Here is an 18,916-nt window from a genome sequence, read left to right as displayed (position 1 = left end):
GACCCCATGTAACGCACCTGAGACTTCCTGGTACCCCCTGAAAGCCCTTGAGACTCCCTGAATGCCCCTGCAACTTCCCTTTGCTTTTTTGAACGCCCCCTGGCCGCCGTTGTCATAGTAACAGTCATTATTACATATTCTTATGCACAATATCGGTTCTGAATAGCTCTGAAGGGCATTAAAAGGTGCATAAATTAAAAGTGCCTAAAAGTAAGCTGCATAAATAGAGTTTTTAGTGTATGCTCAACGTATAATGGTGACCCGATTTTGTCAGCCTTTCATGGACAAGGAAAATAAAAGTACCCACACCCGAACCTCCATTTAGGAAACGAGTCGGGACTGCCTAAATATAATGTTTACCTAAATGGGTTTGAAGGTTGCAAAGAAGTTTGAAAAGGGCAAGAGGCTTGCAAATTCAAAGAAGAGGGGTTTAAGGCTTTCAAATGTAAAGGGGGATGGTCGTACGAATTTCACGGGAGTTTCTAGGGGAAGGGGTGTTCGGAGGCATTTCCAGGCGTTTCAGGACGTTAAGAAAATAACAAACTGTGCTCCAGGGAATTTTCTTTGGATTCTTCTATGTATTCCTTCAGAAATTGTTATTTCAAAAAAAAAATCCTCCTCGGTTTCATCCTGTTATTTCTCGTGATATTTGATTTTTTTTTAGATTTTTCCAGAAAATTCAATAATAATTTCTACAATAATTCCTCTTGGATTTTTCTAGAGATTTCTCTAGGAACAGAGATTTTCCCAAGGTTTTTTTTTCAATAAGCCGTCAATGAATTCAGAAGTATTCGGTTGAGTTTTGAAATTTGCGATATTTAATAATTTCAGGCGTAATCTAAGAGCTTTTGTTGTAATTTCCCATTTTATTTGCTGATTTATGGAAATTCCAGTCAACATTTTCGTGTTTACTTAGAAATTTTTTGGGGTTTCACTGCGTCTTTCGTTATTTTTGTCTAAGACTCAGCAATATTTCAGCAAATTTTTGGGAAAATGTAGAACTAATCCAGAGAGTTTCAAAACTTTCAAAAAAAATAATTGGAATTACTCTGATTTTTGTAAGATTTTTGGAATGTGTACGTTGTGTCTTCTCCAGCTTTTGTATCTTCTATTTTCCAAGGTTTATCACACTTTAAATAAGTTGTTGAATCTCTGGTCGTTTGAAGATCTGCCGTCAACAATTGCGCCCACGCACCGAAACAGCTCCACAACTGATGGAAAAACCAGAATCACATTTGATCGCTTCCAATTGTGTCAATTACCGGTGTAATTAACCAGAAACTTCGCCGATTCCACCGAAGCAAGAAAATTGTTGTTAAAATTCAGCACATTCACCGACTCGCTTTCACCCACCAACACCAACCCACCCACACTCATACTCACACACATCCCTAGTCACTCCTTCCAACCCAACTCCCCATGGAGCGTGGAGGCCATGTTTAATCATTCAATTAATTAGACTCATTACACCGATTTTAATTAGATACCATTGTCTTGTTGATTTAGGTCCCATTATCAGCAAACAACGCCTGGCTGAGCATTACGGCCGAGGACGTGGCATTAGGCCAGTTAGCGTGCTCTCGTCGGTATCTCCAAAGGAGCGACGCTCGAAATTACCTCCATGATTACAGTCGCAGGTCCGTTTTGCCTCGGATTGCTTTAAATCCGGTAAATTTAGCATTACATTTCGCCGGTGGCGGTACCGGTACACACCGGAACAACGGTATCCCTGTCATACATTAATTCGGTACCACCAGTCAGTGCGCCATGTTAGTCCAGCGAACGAACGGGGATTAGCACAAGTGGGAGGAAACAAGTTTTCCACGAAATGTCTCCCTCAGTACCAGCAGCAGTACCTAGTGTTCCGGCCAGGACGACGACGTGTTCATACCTAACCTGGACGGTCGACGACCAACTACAACCGTGGTGGTATCACGACGACGATGGCTGCTTGCAAAAGTCAGGATGCTCGTTGACGTGGATAATTACGAAATTGTCTCCGGTATGGTAAGATTCTATCCTGGAGTCCGCTCCAGCCCGGTCGGGAGTCAGCTTGTCGGATTTAGTGGGGTTGTATGAACGTGTGTATTGCGGTATTCCGAAAGCGAAACTTACAGTTATTTGAAAAACCAGATTAATCCACCTAGTGGTGATAGTGCCTTTCTCGTCGAATATGTACTCATGGTCTTTCCATCGACGTTAGCCAAAATGTTCCTGAATCCTGAGAACACTTTATATAGAAAAGCAACAATTTTAACAAACCCATCATCGATTTGGGAAACTTATTGATGGTACATATTCCGAAGTTTTGTTCAACAACGAAACATAGCTAAACAATATCAGACCTCTCAGATGACTGTTTGACCACCTTAATCCTAGTCATACATTGAGGTCATAAGGACCCCATTCCATGCACTACGGCAGCGGGGTGAGCGTCAGCTTATGCATGAAGAAGGTTAACCTTATTCATATGATTGCATGATTTTGGTTTACTTCTACTTGATAACTTCATCACTTCTATTTAATCGTTCATCAGATGATCAAAAACGCTGCAGTCGTTTACCACTTCCGGCGGGTTGCTCTTCTATATATTACCACTCCCGGCGAGTTACACGTCTCGTCACCAGTTCTGGAACACTACCGGTTCTCCAAAATATGAACTGAGTTTATTTGCTGGCTAACCGTTTATCATGTTACTGAATAAGTCATTGATATGTTACATGTATTGGTTCTCTTTTATGTTTGACCATTTCTGGCGGTAACACACTGATATGGCTTGCGTCTATTTTCTTGCAACTGTTCATCATGTTACCTAAAAAGTCGGGGTTTGAGGTATCACATGCAAAAGTTTTGTTCACTTTTATATACGACCACTTCCGGTGGTGGGACACCTGGAACCGATTCCGGAACTATACCAGTTCAGATATGGTCGGAGTATTTTTTATGCAAACCTTTCAATATCAAAAAGCCGCGTTTTGATATGTCAAGACCAACAATTGAAAAGGCCACATCAACATTGCGTAAACAAACACGTTTCTGTCGACTTGAGGCCTTCTGAGATCCACCCACGCACCTCACAACCACTAATAGAAAGCGCAAACAACAAGCTTTCTGATAGTGGTGGTGAGATGCGTGGGTGGATCTCAGAAGCCCTCAAGTCGACAGAAACGTGTTTGTTTACGCAATGTTGATGTGGCCTTTTCAATTGTTGGTCTGGATGTCGCATGCATGGATTTGGTTCACTTTTATATTTGACCACTTCTGGTGGTTCAGATTATAAACACTATAGATTCCATAGACTCGCGGAGACATGGTTGAGCAATACGACTTTAGTGTGTTTTGCCGTGAATTTTGACGTCATGCTCGTTTGGCTACACGAACTGATAGTTCGTTTAGCTACAGTTGTCTTCACCTCCGCGAGTCTATGCAATCTATAGTGTCTATAGTTCAGATATGGTCTGAGACTGTTTTCTTGCTATCCATTCATCAGGTTATCGCAATAGCCGTGATTTGATGTGTTGCATGCATAGTTTTGGATCAATTTTATATTTTTTTTTTTCCTTCTAAACCATAGGGGGATAATCTGCTCAACAGACACCCTAACAGAAGGTTAGGGTAGTGTAGGTCTGACAGGCCGTCTTCTACAACAAAAGTAAAATCCAGGACTACTCTCTCCTCGTACCCACTAAACCATTCCTATGGTCGCCAAACCCTACGTCTCTCCGGAACCACCAAGAAGGTATTGCTTCAGAGAGACATTTTATATTTGGCCAATTCCATCTGGGCATCCGGAACCAGTTCCGGAACACTACCAATTCAGATATGGTCTGAGTCTATTTTCTTGCCAGCTCTCATTATTTTATCAAAAAAGCCGCGCTTTGATATGTCGCATGCATGGATATGGTTTACTTTTATATTTGGCCACTTCCGGCGGGACACCCGGAACCGGTTCCAGAACACTACCTGGTAAAATATGGTCTGAGACTGTTTTTTTTGCTAACTGTTCATCAGGTTATCGAAATTGCCACGATTTGATGAGTCGCATGCATAGCGTTGGATCACTTTTATATTTGGCCGCATCCAGCAGGACACCCGGAATCGGTTCCGGAACACTACTGGATCAGACATGGTCTGAGACTGTTTTCTTGCCTACTGTTTATCAAGTTATCAAAAATGCCGCAGTTTGATGTGTTGCATACATGGGTTTGAATCACTTTTATATTTACCACTTCCAGCGGGGCTTCCGTAACCGGTTCCGGAACACAACCGGTTCAGATATGGCCTGAAACTGTTTTCTTGCTAACGGTTCGTCAGGTTATCGAAATTGCCGCGATTTGATGTGTCGCATGCATGGATTTGGTTGACTTTTATATTCGGCCACTTCCGGCGGAACATCCGGAACCGGTTCCGGAATACTACCGGTTCAGATATGGTCTGAGACTGTTTTCATGCTAACTGTTTATCAGGTAATCGAAAATGCCGCAGTTTGATGTGTCGCATGTATGTGTTTGCTACATTTTTAAGTATGGCCGCTTCCAAGGGTACTGGTCCGGAACACCTAAATGGCCATAACTCCGGAACGGCTGGACCGATCCGAACCATTTTCAATAGGAAACAATGGGACCATATTCCGCGTCGAATGAACCGTCGGTCATTAAAATCGGTTGAGGTTTACTGCCAAAAAGTGATGTGAGTTTTTTGTACACATACACACATACACACATACATACACACACACATATACACACACACATACACACACATACACACACACAGACATCACCTCAATTCGTCGAGCTGAGTTGATTGGTATATGTGACTCTACCCTCCGAGCCTTCTATCAAAAAGTCATATTTGGAGTGAACATTTAGCCTTTCCAGTACACTTAGTGTACGAGAAAGGCAAAAAGATAGGAAAAGGGAATTTAACAAGAAATTGAAGACAAAAGATGAGATGGAAAAAAGAACAAAAATAAGATAGGAAGAAAGTAAAATCAGAAAAAAAAGAGAAGAAAGAAGAAGGGATGAAAAATAGAGAAAAAGGATAGATAAAAAAATGAAAATTTCATGAACTAAGAATATAAAATGAATGGATGTGATTATGACAGGCGGGATGATAGGAAACAAAGAAGTTTTATAATTAGATTCAGTACGGTATGAAAAGAGAAACAAATACACCATTAAGTTCTCATACAAAATACAAATTTAGAAAATATAATGTTATTTAACATCTGTGATTCATATTTTTATAATGAATGCATGTATTGAAGGACCACATTATACTGATTGAATAAAGCATACAGTTTACAATTTGTTTTTATAAGCCTAGTTAGTACACTTCCATTTTCTGAAATCCGTGTGCCCCGGCACGCAAGATAAATGTCCGAAAAGTTTTTTATTCTACGGTTGCTAAATAGAGTCCATAAGGATAAATTTCGAGTTTTTATCCCAAGTGTTATATCAAAGAAATATACTAAGGCAAGATCAATACAATTTTAATGATGATTTGGTAAGAAATTCGCAAGTAAGCTCAACTTGGGCTGATTTCCTTGAAAATGACCGTTATTTTAAAGAGAACCATCATAAAACGTAAATTTTGGACCAAATTTACCACGATAGGGATACAAGCATGTTTTAGAAGTGAGAATAGTGCGAATTAACTAGATAAGATGCAGACATGCGTCTTTAACACAACTAATCTCATTAAAACAGGTAAATGGACAATTTTGTTTAATTTTTGTTTTATTTTGTACAACATAAAACGGCTTCGTACTTCACCAATACAGAATCTCATATTTTTTTCTTTTCTGGTCATAGTTGCTACTAGCAATGCTGAAGCCAGAAACCTAATTTGTTTAAACTTAAAACCATTACTCACTAAAATGAGACGAAATATCAATGAAATGGCGTGCGTGTCAGCTGAAATAGACTTACGACACATAAGCGATCAGCAGAGAAGGATAAAGGACAGTTAATTCCAAAACATATGCTGTATTTGGTCATTGTTAGTTGGCCTTTCAATAAATAAATTTACTTTGAAAATTCTAATTACAGACGTGAAATGAATCCAGTTTGATTTTGTATGAGAAATTATTGGACACGGTGTAAATATAAAACCTGTACCCGCAATAATCGGGACACAGAGGTACGGCTGTAGCTCTGTGATGAATCGGTTAATTTGACCAAATAATTGACTGAGAACTCTTTGGTGTACACAGGCTTTAGTAAAGGAGGAAAATATATATAAAAAACAGTCATATGCAAAGGATCATGCTTGAAAGATAGTAGGGGTTATGTACAAATGGCTGAATCACGAAAGGCTGAATGTATCGAAGGCTTAAATAACATAAGGCTGAAATAGTGATTCGACTAGTTTTTGGACGGCGCTTGTCGAAAAGAATAATGCTAAGACCACACGAACACGATAACAACTCAGACAAACAGACGTAACACTCTCACTATTAATACACCGAGCATACACCGATTTTATGATTTTTTTTTTTTGAAAATTTACTTGTTGGGCGATTACCCAGCCGTTACACTCGCATTTAATTGCTTGAGCTTGACGTTCGATGCACCTATTTACCGTCCCCTAGATCATGGTTGACGAAACTGCGTCATTTCGGCAGAACATGCTTCCGTTACTATGTACTGAATCGGAAAGTTTTACGATTATGACAGTATATGAATATCTCAAAAGAAAAGCATATATTTCAAAGAAGGGAAAATCTCTGATAATATCGTTAGCAGCTGTTTTACCTACAATCTTCAAAATAATGCGACTCAAAAGAACAGCTCGAGTTTGAAGAAGGAAAAATATAGCCGATGCGGTAAGCACACGGGTAACCAACAAGACCATGCTGAAGGCGACGCTTTCGATTCGCGTTCGGGCCACAAAACTTTTTATTTTAGAAATTTCCTTGGGAATTCATCGTGTCCGTTACACGATATACCAAAGCTCAGAAGCAGGCTTTATACCAGTTGGGGCGTAACACCAAGAAATGGAAGAAGTGCTATAACTTATTTATGCATTTACGTATTTTCAGCCTTTTGTAACTTCTCCCTTTTGATACAGTTTCTTAATTTCAGCCTTTTGTGCATTCTGCCTTCTGAGATTTAGTCTTATGTTACCATCCAGATATTAGGAAGAGTTGAATTCTGGAAGAATAGGATCGGCGATACGAATGTAGTTAAATGAAGAAACTTTGATCAGGACTGTTTACGACAAACATATCTAAAGGTCCAATCTGCAATAGAGAGACTATCTTTGTTCCGATTCTCTTTAAATTATTACAATGTCACAGTGGACGTTTTGACAATTTGTGATGTGTAGATCGACGCAAGAAGTAAATCAAAATTTACAAATACAAGCACATTATAATCGAAAGAGAGGAGATTTAAAGAGAGCATCCCATCTGCACTTAGGACCTATAGAAATATTCAGCCTGTGTTGTTAGGATTAGAAAAAAAAATGATAAAACGATATTAAGTATAAGGTAGGATAAGGGAAACATTAAGATAAGAAGTCAGGGAGACATAAAGTCAGAATGATAAGGCTATAGGAATACAGTTTGATTAGAAATAAAAAGATAGAAAGACTTAACAATGAATGATGGAAAGGAATTGTGGTTGAATAAAGAAACATTAAGACTGCATGATAGGAAAATATTAAAATGTGAAGTTTGGAAGACTGTGATAGGATGATAAGAAGGCTAGAAGCTAGGAAGCTAGTACTTAAGCTAAGAAGATAGGAAGATGTACATGTAAATATGTGTTTTTGGTTCAAATATAAATTTCTCTCCGGGTTTGTAGAAGCATTAGTTCATTACTGTAACAGGAAGGAAAACTGTCAGGAAAATAAAAGCAAAGGCATAAAAACAGATATTAAGATCAGTGTACAAGGATGATAGGAATACAATAATTTACGATTAGAAGATAGACAAATTGAGAAACTAAAACATGAGAAAATAGAAAGATTAGTAGACAGTCTTATAGTAATTTCTGATAATCTGAACTGGAAAATCAGAAGCATGAAATTTGGAAGATAGCGAAATAGGTAAGAGAGAGAAATGAAAGTGTAAAAAGCAAGAAACCGTGTTGAGTCAAATCACGGTAGATGTGAAAAGGTCTCTAGGGTCCCGAATGACTCTGGGGAGCTTCGAGGAGCGTTTCAAGAGGTTATAGAGAGCTTTCAGAGGTGTTTCAAGGGGCTTCATGGGGTTCCATGATATTTCAGGAGTGTAGATAGGGTTATCACTAGTTTCGTAGGGTTTAAAGTGTGTTACATGGGATCCAAGGTTTTTTTGGGGATTTTTTAGGCATATCAAGGATCTTACGCTGCGTTTCCGGGAGTTCACATCTACCGTGACTAGACTGTTTACGCGCTTCTTTGAAATAACGCCTTTTTTACGCAGTATAAATACCATCGTAAAAAAAACTTCAGGGTATCAGAATTTGCCGACACAACCGTGGATTTATTAATTTTTATTTCATATTTTCAATTTTAAATGCAAGAATTACCAATCATATTCGGAAATTGGCAGAATTTTTGATTCTTTGCGTTGATGTTTTTGATTTATTCTAGATTATTTCAAATTTTCAAATTTCAAAAATGTGGCGAAATTTTCAAATTTTTAGCAAAACGAAAAAAAATTTATAGCAAAACTTTTTTGGAGTTGTAATTTTATTAAGTTTTCGTTAAGGTTTTTAAAAGTTTAGAATTTTTTTCGAATATTCATTTTGTTAACGTACTCCTTTTTCGAAATTTCATAATTCAATGGAAACACACCTGCTTACTCTGAACGAATGATTAGACTTTATAGAACAAGAGAGAAAATCTTAAAATGATAGTTGCTTGCATGATATGCATGTACTTCCATTGTTTCACTTCAGATTTTCATTTTTTTTATTGCTTGGCGAATATTCAGTTTATTGTTTTGTGTTTTCTTCGGAACTTGTTGTAGTTTTAGTTCAATTTTGAAATTTTCGCAAATGTGTTTAATTTTCAGAGTTTGTTTCTTACTTTTTTGTTAGATTTTCGGATGTTTGAGTAATTAAACTGAAGAAGTTTCCGGAACTTTGTAAACTCAAACCTCCATTTAGGTTGAATCCATTTGGGTAAAATCTATTTAGGTCCCTCCATTTAGGTAACGTCACCTAAATGGAATCTGATTGTGTTCAGAACAGTTGGAGTGTTTTAGATTATGGATAAGGTTGGTTCAAGGGAATTAAGTTGCAAGTGGAGTGAATGGGAGTTCAGGGCGTGCTCAGGGGGGAGCAATGAGGGGGGTGGGACTGGTTTGGGACTGTAAACGATTTCCTTAGATCTTTCTCGAGCATAAGTCATCTTATCTAAGGTACACCGGGGCAAGTTGAAATGCAAAGTTTTGAAATAGATTTGAATTCAATTTGGAGATTTATTTTTTGCTAAAAGATTTTTTGAATCAAAGACTATGTGTTATGGCAATGAAATGGTTTATAATCATCAGAAAACACCACGTTAACCCGCTGTTTCATCTTGCCCCACCCGTTTCAACTTGTCCCGGTGTACCTTACATGCATAACTTGTGTGCTTAGATGATTGGATAAAAGTCATGCTTACAGAGCCTTATGCAACTTTGTGCTTACAAGTGGTAAGTTCAATGTTTGTTTAAGAATCTCTAAGAGTTCCTTTGAGCATAGGGCATTGGATCTACAATCGTAAACAGTCTGGAACGTCTTGAATCTCTGCGTAACGCCACTGAAACCCCTCAAAAATCCGCTGAAGCTCCCTAAAACGCCCTCGAAATCATTCTAAAACCCCCTCGGACACCATGAATGGCATCTGATACCCTCTGAAACTTCCCAAAACGCCTATGTAACGCCTGAGTAACGCCTCTGAAAATCACCAAAAACCATCTGAAGTTTTCTGAAATCTGTTTTAATTTAAAATTCACATTATGATTTCAAAGTTTCAACGTAATTTTCGTCAGATAATTTCACAATGTTTTTGAAAAATCTAAAATTTTCGTCTAAATTTTAGATTATATTACACAATTTTCAATTCAATTCACAAAAAGTGATATGTGTTTTTTTTTTAATTTTCGTACATTCAAATCTATGAAATATTTCCAATCGCTATTGAATAGTTTTTTTTAATCTTCGTAATAGTTTCTGATTCACTATGTTATCTTATTTACTATTTTACACTCATGTCGATCCAAAATGCTTATTTTAAGTCGCAATCATCACAATACTCACATTCATTCGTAGTATTCCGAAATTAGAAAATTTTGGTTAAGACGAAGATATTATCAGGCCATTTAAAACATTATGAAAAATTGAGAATTTCACAGTTAATTTTCATAATTCCTCAAATAATTTTAAAATGTTATGGAACGAAAAAGAAACCGTTGTACTCGTACATACTCATATTCCACCGAAATACTTTCAAATTTCAGTGATCGCGATTGCCTAGAATTTTTAAAAACATTTTTAAAGATCGGTGCTTTAATGTGGAAAATGCTGCTTAAAATTTAAAATAAATCGCGAAAAATTCCAAATAAATTCTACTGGAAAATTACAGAGTTCCCCAGAAAATGGTTAACTATCGAGGAATTCGTACCGAATTTTCGAAACCTCTGAGCAGAATACCGTCTTCGAATGTTTTGTACCTTTTAATTCTGCCCTGTTTTACTTATCCTTTGACAGATACACGTATTCTAAAGACAGACAATGCTTATTCCAAATTTCCTAAACATAGGGTACTAGTACCAAAGTTAAAGCCTATTGTAGCGAGCACCATCCATAAGGACAAAGTAAAGCGTGAAACTTTATACGCGATTATCTCGGAATAGTGTTTTTAAAAAATGACCGATTCCCAAACTTTGTTGTTTAATTGTACGTATATCTAATCTCGAACGAAATCTCAAACGAAAAAATAAATCCACGATAAAATCCATGTTGATCGAGTAAGTCGTTGTGTTTGATGTAAAAAGTTAAAACAATATTATTTTTAAGTCAACTATGCGTGTATATATGAAAAGTGAACCGTTCAGTACCTCCAAATTTGAACTACAAACAATTTAAAAAAAAAGATAGCAAGTCTGTAAACTAATAATCTGTATATATCTAACGAACGGAATGAGGTATAAAGCTGAAATTTCTTCAACCTAACTTAGATCGATAACCAGTAAAAAAATTCAGCATCATATGTCATTCCATTCGCTAGATATATGTTTGGGAAGCTTCAGAACCTGAATCTGGATAATTGAGTCCGACCTGTATAAGAAAAAAAATCTAGTTTTTGTTCGAAATCCACTTTTTCCATCGCCGAGCACCCTCTCCATCAAGATTTTCACGGTTTGTTGACTAAAGCATGCCATTTTACCGGCAGCCATCTGCCACGCGCACTCATCTCTAGATTCCGCCCTGTCCTACCGTAGGTTTCCAAAAGCTCCGTACACCACTCACTTGGCACACGACACTGGTTTCAGCTGGTGCTCTGTTCTGTCGTGTCCTTGCTTTGCTGCTGGTCTCGGAGGCACCCCGTCTGAGGACAACTCTAGTTAAAGAGCAGGAAAGGTATGTATTTCTCTCGGTGCTTTCGCCACGCCACGCCATTACTGCTGGCACACGCTGCGCTTTCGCCCCTAAGCAGGTGCCAGAGCCACCAGAGGAAAACCAAATTGCAAATATATATAAAGAGTTGAAAATGATTTCCGCCTGGCTGGGTTTGTGCCGTGATCATCGTTCGGATTCTATTGTTGCAGCAGCAGCAGCCAGTCGGAAATCTTGGAGCAAACCGGAATGTTGCTATAAGTGCCAGCCAGTCAGCCAGCGTCGTTCTCGTCGTTTTAGTCGTCATCCTCAGCCAGAGAATTTGCACTCCGTCGAGTCGAAGCCGCATTTGTTGGGCTTGTTATGGCGGTCTTTACAAACCATCATCGTTCTTATGCATCATTTAGCATTATGTGATTATTCCCTTCTGGAGGATCAACCCTTTCGGTTCTAGGAAAATGCTTGCTTGCTTGCTTGCCATCTTAGTCCTTTGTAACCTCCAGGCCAATAAACTCACTTACGGATGTCGGACTTAATTGCACTCCCTATTGCGTGTTAAATGCCTTCCACTTGGTCTTGGGCGCATCGTCATCATCTTCCTTCAATGATTCAGAGCAACCGAAATTACGAGCCCAACTTACTGACCTAATTTTCCACCCCAGCAGGGCAGGCACAGTGCACAGTGGTTGAAATATTACCGAGACCCTTCGATTCACTTAAAAATAAATACAAAAACCCTAATTAATCCACCTAGCGGTGATGGTGCCTTTCTCGTGCTTTAAAATATCCTTTCAACAAAACTCGAGCGACATGTTGATGACATTGACATAAATACAAAATGAAAACTGCTTGCTAAATCTACTCAATATGGATACATTTTATATTAGCATAGCATCCAATATTCAGAAAATATAAGACAACGATCCAAAACTCAAACCAAACAAGTGTCATGAAGCCGCAAAATTTTGAAACGTCATTTTAGATTTTCCGGTCATCATTTTATGACTCCGGATATCTATCCCAACACGTTTGTCCTCTTCTTGTCGTTTTCTACCGATAAAGTCCTTTCTTTTTGGTTCCGTTACAGATATGGACAATTTGTCCCATCAAAATTTTAGTATAAGTTAGCAAATAATTTAGTTTTAAACCCATAAATCCGTCCTTCCCATTTTTTTTTTTCTTCAATCCTTAACCTCGAAACAGCCGCGAGTACTTCGGCTTCCCAAACTAACATAGTTTTAAGGCAGTAATAAATTGTAAAATGTATAACCATTGTAAAAAAAAACAAAAGATTTCGGCTCAGTTATGCCCATGTGGCGCCCGAGCCTTCCAAATAAACGAAAAAGTAAAAAAAAAAAAAAAATCTATCCCAACTAAACTAACCGCCATCTTGAACATTGAGACACCATCTTGGATGTTCTAGTATTCATTTTTGGACTCTGCACCTAAAATTACATAAAATAGTTGCCGTATTGAATTTTGGCATGTCGTTTATGATTTTCTGGTTACCAGTTTTGGACGAAGACCGCCATTCTTCCCCATTCAAACTATAATCTGCAGACCTTGTGAAACAGCGCACAGCATAGGTTTTCTGATTACAAATTTTGAATTCTGGACATATTTTCATACAAAATATGCCCATAATGCAAGAATTAAAAATCCTATAAAATAGGCACTAACTTGAATACTGGGCCATTATCTTGGACTTTGGACCGCTATCTTGGATACTCTGGTGAACTCCGAACATATTTCCCATACCATATACACTTATTTTACATAGTTTTAGAGCTGTTGACGCGATCAAATTCTTATTTTTCCATTCAACGTTGACCCATCCTGCTATAAATTTACACCTTAGGAATCTGAAATGGTACGATTTGATGAGATCGCTTTAGTTTTGTCTATATTTTGTTCTCATATATGAGAACTTAGACCTATTCGTCACTGTTGTTCATACCTAATGTTTATCAGGCCATTAAACAAAGCCACGATTTATTTTTTCACATGAACGTTGGTTCTGCTACACAACAGCTAGTCTGTAATGTGATCTAAGGCTATTTTCTTGCTCACCTTTCATTAGATTATCAAAGAATCTGCGATCTGATGTGTCGTATGTATAGGTTTGGTTCATTTTTATATTTGGTAATTTCCGGTGGGATAGCCGGATCCGATTCCATTAGTCATGAACCATGACACTACCGGTTGTCCCAATTATGGTCTGAGAATATTTTATTGCTATTTATTCACCTTTACCTAATCACCGCGATTTGATATATCGCATGAATGGGTTTGCTTCTCTTATACTTCTAACCACTTTCGAAGCCACAGCTGAACCCGCAACACTACCGGGAATCTAATGTGGTCTGACCAGGCCCCTGACACGGCCTATATCAATGCATTGGAATCATGGTAGACAGGATGTCCTGGGCGCAAATAAATAGCGCCCACTGTCAAATGTGAAAACATCAACATTTTTTTGTTTAACGTTTATTTTGGTTTGTTTATCAGTTTTTGGAATCATTTTTTCCACCTGTTGTGATCACAAAACACTTCAAACTCGCTTTAATATTAATGTACGGTAAAAGGGGCATGCGATTAGTTGAATAAAGCAACCCAACAAACACGCATTGTGAATGTGATTTCGTGTGTGGCTCAAAACATCAAACAAAAACTGCATTTGTTGATTACACGCTCGTTCAAATTTGCACGAATGTGAGTATAAGGCAGTTAGATGTTGGCTACGATATATTTCATTCATGCCAGGGGCCTGGGTCTGACCCTATTTTTCCATCAGGTTGTCGATAAGTCGTGATCAGTTGTAACCTGTGGTTACAATTTTGTGTACTTTTGATGTTGCGTGCATTTTACCCACATACACCACTGTGTTTTGTGTCATTTAATTTATTTATTTTTATTAATTTTTATTTGCGTAGTTAGAAATTAGGGAAATAAATTCGTGAATATTGTATCGGTGAGGTATTCGACCCCCAAGCTCCCCCACTCCAAGGCACACATCAGCAGCAACAAGCAGCAGAAACAATCGAGTGCGGTGTGTGGTTTGTTTTTGGTCGAGCCTTTGACAATTGAACGGAAAAAAAAGTTACGAACCGCGAAGCGCGACGGACACAATTTTGATTCCCGCATCAATTGGTCCGGAAAAAAGTGCAATTAAATCCCCGTGTCGTTTTATTTTCTGCTGGATGGTTGTTCCCAGCCACGTCGGGAGTGCGCATTTCAATAGTTCCCAAAGGGAAAAGTGCCGGCCCGCGGTTCGGGAACTGTGAAGTGCTTGTGAAAGTGCTCAAGGTGTGGACCACCGCCATTGCGGTATCGTCAAAGGTCCAAACACCTTCCGTCCTTACTGTGGGGGCTCAGTCAATTGAGTTTCTCGCCCCTACAGTTAATAGTCAAGAAGGACGAAGCAGGAATTCACAAAGGGGCGTGTTTTCCTGGGTATTAACTGCGGTTACTACCAGGGCTAGTTACGGCGAGTAACTTGCCCGGCGTTTTATCGCCACCGTCGCTAGGGGGGATCCGACAAAGGAGCCCGCTCTTCCCCCTAGCTAAACGCAAAGGACGACCGCTTTGCGGTCTAAAAGTGCCCAGAAGAAAAGTGCAAGAGAAGAAGAAAGAAGAAGAAGGAGGAAGCTCCGCACAAACCGTGTGGAGCAGAAGCCGACGACCATCGTGCCGACCACCACCACTGCAGCAAGGGCCCCAACGAAGTCGACCGAACCCGAAGTGCAAAGGGGAAAACGGGGTAAAAGGTCAGATTAGAATATAAGTAATTAAAATTGCACAATTATTTATTTTATCATTAAATTCCATCCGAAATCCAGAATTTAGTGGAGGTACCCTGCTTTAGGCCGCCCTGCCGGGTAACAGCGGGTAAGGGGTAAAAGGTTCTCCTTACACAGTCTTGTTAGAGATCACAGTCATTTGAACCTTTTCGTCGATATTCGGCCTCCTTTGTCTCCGACATCCGCAACACAAGCAATCAAACTACTGTTCGAAACAAAAATGTCAAACGAATGCACTTCACCACGATAGCGGCTTTCGGAGGCGGTTCGGCTTTTGTTATTCCTGTTGTAGGAACACGGATTCCCCAAAGATCCGAAAAGTTTGAAATCTCGATCACGTGGTAGGCGAAAACACGCGGTGTGTATGAACGACACTTAGGGTTATGGGCACTCTCCCGTTATTGGTAGCAATAATGCGCGGATGATGTGTTCTGTACGAGCAATATATTTCAACTGTTACAATTATTCTACATAGAGATATTCTATCCTATCGACAAAATGATAGGTACGGGCCGAGTGCCTTTTGTATCGTTCAGTAGCCGAAGGCTAGTAAGAGAGAGTTCCGATGTACTTAGAGCTAGGGTATAATGTAGTGGTGTACAGGGTGTGTTACAATTGGTGTTTATATGATATAATATTGAAACTACGATCACGCTCCAACACCTGTCTTCTTCCATAATAAGAGCTATGTTGCCCATCTGAGTGTCGTATTCAATGCAACATGCAATAATAAACTAATATTAACATTCATAATCGGAATTGGCTGAAAATCTATGCGTTAAGCTAGAATTAGACACATGTCATCGTGTCAGATGACATTGATTTGACCCTTTCTTATGTTTATTGATCTTCGTTCTACTGCTTGTGTTGTGTGTAGGTAAGAGGTAACGATAGCGCATGAATGTAACAAAGCCGACTGACACCCGACTGCGGCAACGAAATGAAGGTAGTAAAAAGTGTCGAATGTTTACAAGACTGGTCGTGATTTGATGTACCGCATCCATGGGCTTGGTTAAATTTTACATTTAACTACCCGGATCTGATTCCGGGTAACTACCGGCTGAACCAAATATGGTCTAAAATTATTGTCTTGTTAACTGCTCATGGGTTAACCAAAAACGCTGCAAATTGAAGGTATCACATGCAGGGTTTGACAATTTCGACGGGACTATCGGAACCAATACCGGAACACTACCAGTTGTCTTTAGTGTGACGTAAGGCTATTTTCTAGCTCAGCGGTTTTCAGATCGTGCACCGCGGTGCACTTGGTGCACCGCAAAGCCATGACAAGTGCACCGCAGCACTTCAGAAAAGTCTTCCATATTTAAGTTTAAATTGAAGTTCATTACCTATTTCATGACAAATAATTCGAATTGAACAACTGAACTAAGGTGCTCCAAGGGATTGAGAGTAGAATTTCCATTATTCCAGCCGGCGAGTTAATCTTGAATCCAGCATAAACCGTCTCGCGAAGAATCATGGAACAAGTCTGCCGAAACTCTTCTAATTGATATCATATTTTTCAAAGAGCTCGTAATGGATGTTCACAAGTACCTACCCTACAAGGCATTCGCAATGTATCTTTAATGAATGCGTTAAAAAAATCTCTGAAGAAATCTTACTAATATTTCTGTAGCTTTGCTCAATACCAGGGAATGAATCTATTACTGATCTCGAAGTCAGGTGAACACAAATCCTTCCGAATTAACAAGAGTGCGTGGAAGAAATTTATCAAAAATATTGTAGATATATTCCAAAGTTCTGAAAATAAAACTGCCAAGTGTCTTGAATTTTTTCAGAAATTCAGTAAAAGTCTTGGAAAAACGTCCATCAAAAAAATTCTATTAGCGATTCCCTAACCTCAAACCTACATGTCCAACAAACGTTAATTCTTGAATTTTGTCATCAAATTAGCTCGTAATTTGTAGAAAATCACGAGAATTGTTGTTTCCGTCCCCTTTCAATTTGATTCTGACACTGAATTCTTCAAATTCCAGTTTTATAATCGTTGAACAGGTAAAAAGTGAGGTTACGAGACGCTACTGCTAGAAATAATTCAGTAGTCTTAGAAAGACTTCACCGAGCTTCTTAAAAACAAAACACCACTAATTTGGCTCAAGATTTCATTCAGCATTTATAAAGATCTTGTCTGAAAGTTTCCAGATTCTGAGCAAGAAATATTCTAAGTCGAATAACTGTGTTACTTCATTATGCTCCGATAATTGATGAATAAACGTAAAACAGTGTCAGTAGTGGGGGAAACACTAATAACGAGTGCATGCTGCCGCCACTCGCATAACAGTCCCATCTTTGCTGGGTTTCCTATTCATATGGGACTGTTTTGCGAGTGGGGGCAGTATGCACCTTGGAATTGCTATGAAAAATACGAATTTGGAATTGTTTTTTTTTTAACAATATTGAACATGTGCACCGCGGAGCGATTTATTTACAAAAAGTGCACCGCGAGCCGAAATGTCTGAAAACCCCTGTTCTAGCTAACTGTTCATCAGGTTATCGCAAAAGCCACGATTTGATGTGTCACATGCCTGGATTTGGTTTACTTTTACATTTGGCCTCTTCCAGCCTCTCAAAACCGATTCCGAAATACTTGCTGGCCGATCATTAGGTAATCTAAAAAGCCGCTATTTGATGTGACGCATGTACGGGTTTGTTTCTCTTTCAGATTTAACCACTTCGGCGGGACCCCCGGAACGGGTTCCGGAACACTACTGGTTTAGATATGGTCTGAGATGGTTTTCCTGCTCATTGTCCATCAGGTCATCGAAAATGCCGTGGTTTGATGTGCCGCATGCATGGGTTTGGTTCAATTGTATTTTTGACCACTTCCAGTGGAACGCCTAGAACCGGTTCCGGAACACTACCGGTTCAGATATGGTCTGAGACTATTTTCCTACTAACCGTTCATCAGGTTAATGAAAAGGCCGCTATTTGATATGTCGCATGCATGGGATTGTAGCATTTTAATATTTGACCACTTCCGGCGGGACACTCGGAGCCGGTTCCGGAACACTACCGGTTCAGATATGGTCTGAGACTATTTTCTTGCTTACCGTTGATCAGATTATCGAAAAAGCCGCGGTTTGATATGTCGCATGCATGGGTTTGTAGCATTTTCATATCTGGCCCCTTCCTGGGGTACCGGTCCGGAACACCTCAATGGCCATAACTCCGGAACGGCTGGACCGATTCGAACCATTTTCAATAGGAAACAATGGGACCAGATTCCGCGTCGAATAAACCATCGGTCATTAAAATCGGTTGAGGTTTACTGCCAAAAGTGATGTGAGTTTTTTTGTACACACACACACATATATACATACACACACAGACATCACCTCAATTCGTCGAGCTGAGTTGATTGGTATATGTGACTCGACCCTCCGGACCTTCTATCAAAAAGTCGTTTTTGGAGTGAACATATAGCCTTTCCAGTACACTTAGTGTACGAGAAAGGCAAAAAGGTGTCAAATATACATATGCATATGTGTTTAACATCATATTTTCTTAAAGACATCAACAATAGTGTACCACAATACTCGGTTTGTAGCTGTCGCTATC

At 39.1% G+C, this 18,916-nt stretch overlaps 1 long non-coding RNA gene across 2 annotated transcripts in view; it reads left to right on the top strand.

Annotated features, from left to right (window-relative positions):
* LOC134288553 (uncharacterized) overlaps positions 1-18,916 on the top strand; it is a 107,688-nt gene that overhangs the window by 66,937 nt on the left and 21,835 nt on the right. The window contains exon 3 of one of the 2 annotated variants that reach the window (XR_009998009.1): positions 1,507-2,950. The exons of the other annotated variant lie outside the window; for it this stretch is intronic. This is a non-coding gene — a long non-coding RNA (uncharacterized LOC134288553). Of the gene's footprint in view, positions 1-1,506; positions 2,951-18,916 lie in introns of those variants that run through there. 2 annotated transcript variants of the gene reach the window in all.

Source organism: Aedes albopictus, chromosome 2, assembly GCF_035046485.1.
Source record: "Aedes albopictus strain Foshan chromosome 2, AalbF5, whole genome shotgun sequence".
NCBI classification, from domain to species: domain Eukaryota; kingdom Metazoa; phylum Arthropoda; class Insecta; order Diptera; family Culicidae; genus Aedes; species Aedes albopictus.
The sequence above is the reverse complement of the archived record's forward strand: the minus strand, read 5'-3'. Positions and strand labels throughout refer to the sequence as shown.